This window comes from Tiliqua scincoides, chromosome 2 (assembly GCF_035046505.1).
Source record: "Tiliqua scincoides isolate rTilSci1 chromosome 2, rTilSci1.hap2, whole genome shotgun sequence".
Taxonomy (NCBI): Eukaryota; Metazoa; Chordata; class Lepidosauria; order Squamata; family Scincidae; genus Tiliqua; species Tiliqua scincoides.
Window position 1 is genome coordinate 20,975,356 of NC_089822.1, and position 7,429 is coordinate 20,982,784.

Genomic DNA, 7,429 nt, shown 5'->3' on the forward strand with positions numbered 1-7,429 from the left:
GAACACTGATTCCTGGAATACTGTAAGGAACTCAACGGGTAGTCCAATCCTAACCTGTGCCAGTACAGTCAGGCTGCAGTGGCCTGCGCTGTATTCAGTGCAGGTTAGGAAACTGCTGGATGTTACCATAGGGTAAGGGGATCCCACACTCCTCCTGAGCCCAATCTACCTCCCATTCCACCTTTCCCCCACTCAAAAATGCCCCCTCACCACCCCAGAATGCCCGCCTGCCACCCTCTCCCACTTCCTGTACCACCAGGTACAAATGTACCTCATCCAGCTGGCATAGGGGCTGGATCTGGCCATGGCAAGTTGACCATGGCAAGCTGGCGCAGGATCCTACAAGGCCTAGCTGACTCTCAAAGTTCCTATAAGCTTCAATGTTTTTTTTTGGGGGGGGGGAGGGGGGTGAGTCCATAAAATATTTTGTTCTTTAAATTTCCAAGTTCATATACTTGTGCTCAGCCAGGAAACCTCATATTACGCAGAAGCCTCTGGTTTGCTTGTGGTTGCATTCTACGACTAAAGTGATAGGCAATTGAAGTTTGCTACAAATGGGGAATTGTGAACAAAATGTTGCAGTGTATTCCCCTCTTCAAAGATTATTTTATTATTTGAAAGATTTATATCCCACTTTTCCTGTGCTGAAGCAAATGTCCAAGGCGGCTTACAAAGCTCCATAATAAAATGTACAATGTAAAACAGAAATAATTTTAAACACACACACCATTAGGAGGGTGGTAACTATTTGGTCTGGAAAGAAGCAGTCAAGCCACAGTACTCTGACAGAGGCACAGAGAGGAGATCAACCCATCAACCAAATGCCAGATGAAACAGACATGTTTTGAGCCCACACAGATGACCTAAGAGGGAGGGCTGGAATGTATGGGAGAAGGTGGCCACTTAGATTTCAGTGAACAGCTTTTAAAGGTCAATACTGCTTTGGTTCCTCTCTGAGGTAGAAAGCCGAATACAAAATATGGTAAATCAATACTAGCTCCTTGAACTGAGACTGAAAAATGAATAGGCAGCCAGTGCAGTCACTAGAGCAGTTCAACAGAGTCAAACTGCCTAGCTCCAGTAACCACCCCAGGCTGCCACACTGAGAGATCCAGGCAGGCAGGAACTGGACTTCTTAGGGCCTAGTCAGATGTGCCTCTAAGCATGCAACACGTACCAGTGGATGGACTGCTTATTTTTTCATGACCCCTCTGGACTGCTCAGAGGGGTCATGAAACAGAGTAAACTGCAGCACAGGCGGAAGAAGTTAGGACTTTGTCCCTGCCACAGTTTCACAGTTGTCTCTGAGTGGCTGTTTCAAAAATAAGCCACCTACCCATGAGGTCACATGACATGCTCAGAGGCATGTCTGACTAGGCCCTTTTATTTGGGGGGAAGAGGGGGCTTACATCTTTTTCTCCCATTTTATATAGTGCTCATGGAGCACATCCCCTCAATCCTAGTGCTTACCTGGATACTATATAAGCTGATAGGGGCTCAAACGGTCCCATCCAATTTGCCCTATCCTCCTTTTCGCTTTGTAACCCAGTAGCAGTTGTCAATGTTCTATGGCCCACTCTTCAATATAAAGAGACAGGGCTCCAGACAGGGCTCCAGGTATATATTGTGAACCTATAAGCTTTTTTCAGGTAGGTTTAATTACCATAATGACTAGAAACTCAAAGGGCATTTTTTGGTGATGTCTTTTGTTTTAATATTTAATTTACAAACTTGACAGCTGGTGTAGTATACTGTTAATCACTGGAGGAATGAGTCAGGATTTCCTCAGTCCAAATCTTGCCTCTGCCATGAATTACTTCTGCATCCACCCCCAATAAAAACTAAAAACACCAGATTGGGTTGACTGGGCTTGGTTTGACCAGGTCACTTTATAAATAACTATACAATTGCAGCAGGGCAACAAACTAGAAACTACCCCAAGCGTGCTGAAATTAGAGGTGCGGGAAACGGCAGTAGCCCATCTATCTCCCCTGGGGAATAGCGGGCATACATCTGACTCTCCAAGATTATCACATGTGCCTCTGCTATCAACTGTGTTGCTGAAGCGTCCCTTCCTTTTGCAACAGCTGTGAGCAGAGAGTGTCTGCTCCTTTTTGGAAAGTTCCAGGGGTTCCAACCAAGGGCTCCAAAGTGGAAATGGCTTCTTCCCCACCTAGTTGTTCCTTACCTCAGTTGGTCTTAGGGTGGAACACTGCAGGAGGAAGGGTCTCTCAGGGTTTGTATCTTCCTCACTCTGCAACTCCTTGAGCCCCCAGGGGGAGAACCCTTCAGTGATCATGGTTCTCTGCTGCCATGGTATATGGTGAGTGTTGTAGGCTGCTGCGATAGATGCCCTGTGTCACATTCTAGCCCAATGATTGGCCCATGCAGCACTGTTCCAATAGGCCATATGCTATGGCCTCCCTGGCAAGTGTGTCTGATTGTAGTCATGGACAATGTTAAATGCCGAATGAGGTGCTTTTTGTCTCCTGCTGTGGCTGGATGGATAGCAAGCAGCTTTGTGGAGTAGCCAGTGTGGGTTCTAGACCCACTTCCTTCTCTTCTTTGTTCTGGCCAGTGACGCAAATGGTGGTGCCTTGCTGCGAAGTCAATTCCTTTGGCTGGGCTCAGACACATCTTGCCTGGCTTGTGCAGTGAGCTATCAAAACCCTGCTTTGCCTGCATGCTGTTTTGAACTGTGCCAATCCCTCCCCAGCAGAAGATACTGTAAAGGAACCCCAGGGCAGCAGAGACGCCTGTCCCAACAACTGCTAAGCAAGTTGCTGAGTCAAGAATCCTCCCTACCTGCCAATGCATGTAGAGCCAAATAACGATCACAGATGAATTTGAAGTCTACAAAAGTCTGAAGGTCCTACTTGGTAATTGTTAGAGGACCTGCTTGAAACATGAGCTTCAACCTCCCCAATCCTGATTTCGATTAAAATGCTTTTACTACCTGTCCTGCTATGACTTAGGCATCTGTATTCAGGAAGGAGAGCATTTTCATCAGAGGAATCATGGCTCTGGAATTCATTTCCCTTGTGGGTCTGACAGAGTTTGAATCTGTTTACCTCCAGGGCACAGTGTAAATCTTGTCTCTTTCCTTCCTTATTTGCCTAAGGGCTCCATACAGGAGGATATGTCTGAAGTATCCTGGGAGACTCTGTATGTAGCTAACAGAGGCTGTCAACATGAGTTTTTCTATGTGCTTAAATTATGTACATGCTCTCAGACAATAGTGGATAGAAATGGTTCAATAAATTTAACTGGAATGCTGAACTTTTATACCCATATTAACATAATCCAGTGTGGTCTAGTGGTAATGTGTGGTATTTGACTCAGAGAAATGGCTGAAAACCCCAGCTCACATGCTTATTCATTATCCAGTCCTCAGACGTTCAGGGCTAGTAAGTAAGCAAGTAAGCAAATGTTGTGTATGCGTGCACATGTATCTATCTATTTTTTTCATATTTTTATACAACCCTTCCTCCAAGGAGCTCAGGGAAGTGTACAAAGTTTATTCCTTCCTTTTGCCCTCACAACAACGCTGTGAGGCAGGCTGAGTTAGTGACTGGCCCAAGGTCACCCAGGAAGTTTTGTGACTTAGCAGGGATTTGAACAAAGCATTTTAAGCGAAATCAGGAATGGGGAGCTTGAAGCTCTTGTTTCAAGAAGGTCCTCTAACCATTACCATGTAGGACCTTCAGATTTTTGTAAACTTCAAATTCATCTGTGATCGTTATTTGGCTCTACATGCATTGGGAGGTAGGAGGATTCTGGTTCTCGGCTCAGCAACTTTCTTAGTAGATGTTGGGACAGGTCTGTTTGCTGCCCTGGGGTTTCCTTATAGTATCTTTTGATCTTTCAGGTCAAAGACCAGCACCAGAACCATATCCTGTGTCAGTTGGTCTATTGGTTAAAGTCAGCCAGTTAAAAGGACCATCATACCGTCAGCTCTTGCACTACCACAAAAAGCTTGCTTGGATCAAAAGTTTTTGTATTGGTTCTAGCACATTAAGACTGAGCTCTGTTTGGAGAACGTAGATCCCAGCTGGGGAGCCAAGAACCCCTCTGTATCGTCCCTTGCCATTCTATCTTGACACCTATTTGTGGCATTGCCAAAAGGAAGCATTGGGTTTGGTTAACCACAGGAATCATGACAGTGCAAGTTTCTGTTCCACAAGAGCTCCCCACTTCTAAGTGGGCAATGATAATAAACTACCTCAAAGGGTAAACACTTCCAGAGAGCTAGTCATGTTCATCTGTAGCAGCAAACACAGCAAGGAGCCTTGGGTCACCTTCAAGGCATACAGATTGATTAGAACATAAGCCTTTGTGAACTGGCCTAGTCTTGTGATGAGTTGAGCAGTATCCAGTATAAGGATGGTGACAATTCTCAGTAGCATTAATTGGTGATAACAACATTCCCTTAGTAATGCTAAGTGAAGGGCTTGATTCCATCTTTAGCTTTGCAAGTGAAATGCAAAACAGTCAAGGTGAAACTCTGGTAAAATGTAAATATCGTGTACAGTGGCCATAAATTACAAAAGAAAGTCACTTGTAACTTACCCTCTTATGCCTTTTGAGGAACTTAGCTCATTTTTACGACCAAAACTTCAAAGGACAAATGCCGCTTCATGAAAAGGTCTAATGTTCATTTTTAAACTGCGGAGGATAACTCTAAACGTTTAAAAGTTTTATAGTTCTTAAATGATTACAAGAAACTCAGCAAGAAATATAATGGGCATGATTGTTTTTTAACCAAAACCAGATCAGACACTACTGGATAAGATTTGGCTTCTGGGCACATGATTTTCATGGAGTTCAAGTTTTTGCAAACTTGTCAAAATAGTTTTAGTTCTGACAAATTAGTTCAATTTTAAAAATCTTTCTTCTGATGCTGAGCTACATGATTTCTTCAAGATTTGGTGTGTCAGTGAAGAGTCCACTCCCTTGTCTAACGTACAGGCATGCTAAACACATGGGCTTATATCCAAAGAACTCTCATCTTGGCTAACTTCAACCCCCTTAATTTCAGGGGCATTTAGACCTTACTTTCTTGGGCTATAATGCAGAATATACAATGATTTGGGGCTGGATAGGATGATGCCTGTAACTACTCAAGCTCATGTATTCAGCTGCCACCACTCTTGGAGAATAGGAATCTGCCTTGACAATCTTGTGAGTTGGCTACTGCAATGCATTCTTAATGGAGCCGCTCTTGAAGACAGCTCAGAAGGTTCAGCTTGTGCAGAAAAGGCACCTTTTATCCTTACAGAGAGAATGTGGAAGGAGAATGTGAATCCAATATTTCAGCAAGTGCACTTTACAAAAAAAAAAACCATTTTTTCCCCTTAAGTAAAAACTTTAGACAAGAGGCCAAATTGCCCTACAAATAACAAGTTTAGTAATCAATCAATGACTGGGGTCAAGAATAACATTAAGGATTGCCATAGTGGCTAAGTAATTCCTTTAATCCTTGTTCTAATACCGTCTAATACCATCTCAATAGAGAAATACAATTATTGCATACCCAAAGTTATACATGCCACAAAATAAAACTGCAGCTGACAGGCTGCATAATATACTTATTTACAAAAAGCATTTTTAACCTGTCCTTCACAGATCATTAGCTTCATAGGATTACACACAAGCCATACATCGATTTAGCAATGAATTCTTTCTTTTCAGGATATTGTAACAGGGATGAAACCCCATTCAAGCCATATGGTGGCAGAGGGCAGCATTCCATCCCAAGGGCCTTGTCAGACTTACCCACAATCTATTGTCAGGCGCTGTTGGTGAAAATTGATACTCACTTAGTTCAGCTCAACCGAAGTCCCCTTGAAGATACTGTCAAGTATGCAAAGATCACACCAACTACCTTGCATTTATGTCAGTCTGCCACGTTTCTCCTCATACTGGGGCTTGTCATACCATGAATTGGATGCCCCACACCTTCATGTTAAACTGCATTCTGCTTTAGCAGAGCTACTCAGGGCCAGGAGTTCTCCTCTCCACCAGGAAAATGGGATTCCACAAAGGACATAAAAATATTTCAGATGTTGACAACCAGAGGCATTCCTGGACGGGGGCAAAACAGCAAGTGTCTTCAGGCTCCTGAACACCCGTGTAAAGCAGCTTCTCCCCCTCTGAGCCATTTGGGAAGGCAAGAGCAAAGCAGAGGAGATGCCTCCACTGTGCTTTCGTAGACATGGCTGGCTCAGAGGGGGAGGGGGATGAACCGCTTTACACGAGTGTTCAAGAGCCTGAAGACACTTGCAGTTTTGCCCCCCCCCTTCCAGGAATGCCTCTGTTGACAACCTTGTTTATTTGCAAGGATTTAGTGCATGTTTGCACATAATCCAGAAATGTGGAATCTGAACCGGAAAGCTAATATATGTGAGTGTACCCTACTGTCAACTATTCCGAAGAATAAAATTGTTAACATTGTTCATATTTTTGTTAGTACTATTCTGCAGTTATTCGTCCTCCTCTTTCTTCCTGATAATCTCTGTTAGGCCGGCCCATGCATCTGGATTGCTTCTACAGCGGATTGAGAGGGGGCGGTGGATTCTGGATGGCTTTCATTCTGTGCCTGCCGCCATCACCACCTCCTTCCACCCTACCACCAATATGAGCACGGATTTGCTTTCAGTTCACTTGAGTGAGAAGCAGATTATTCTCCAGATTATTACCATGCTCCTTAAATTGCAATTTTTTTGGCCTTCCAGAGGCCTCAGAAGGCCTTCTGAGGGCTGGGGAGTCATTCCAGGCCCTCAGATGTTCCTCTGGATGCAACACTCCTGTTATGTTCCAAGGATTTCAGGTGCCCAAACCCATGGATTTCATCATTTACAGAGGTTCTGGGAATGGAACCCATGTAGATACCAAGGGCCCACTGTAAATCAATGTACTTTTTAACCAGTATTTAAATCCAGTTGGAGCAAACTGATCTTTCCTTGCCGGCATTCTTGGTTAGGTGGAGATGATGGAAATATTGCCCAATCACCGGCAATCCAGCTGGTGTCTCCATCCAGATGATACTTGCCAAACTGTAACCTTTCTATGCAATGAGAAGTGGGATCACCACATCCTCCTGCTTTTCCTGTGTGCTTTCCTCTTTTCCTTAGTTGTACTAATCACATGTAGACAAGTAGAAGGATCTTGTGAACAAAGCATACATGTCCTCCCACATCATTATGAGTAGGAGGAGGAAAGGGGCAAACCTATAGGAAGAAAAGGGCATGCATGATCCCAGTCCTCATTACACAAAGAGGGGCTTGTTCAGAAAGTATCATCCAATGGTCCAAGAACAATCTAATGAGCCATTGCTGCTAATGGACTCTTCAACTGGGTTGGCAACCCTGTGACTTGATTTGACTTGCAAGTCACACTGCATGCCCATCACAGCTCTATGTGAGCAAAA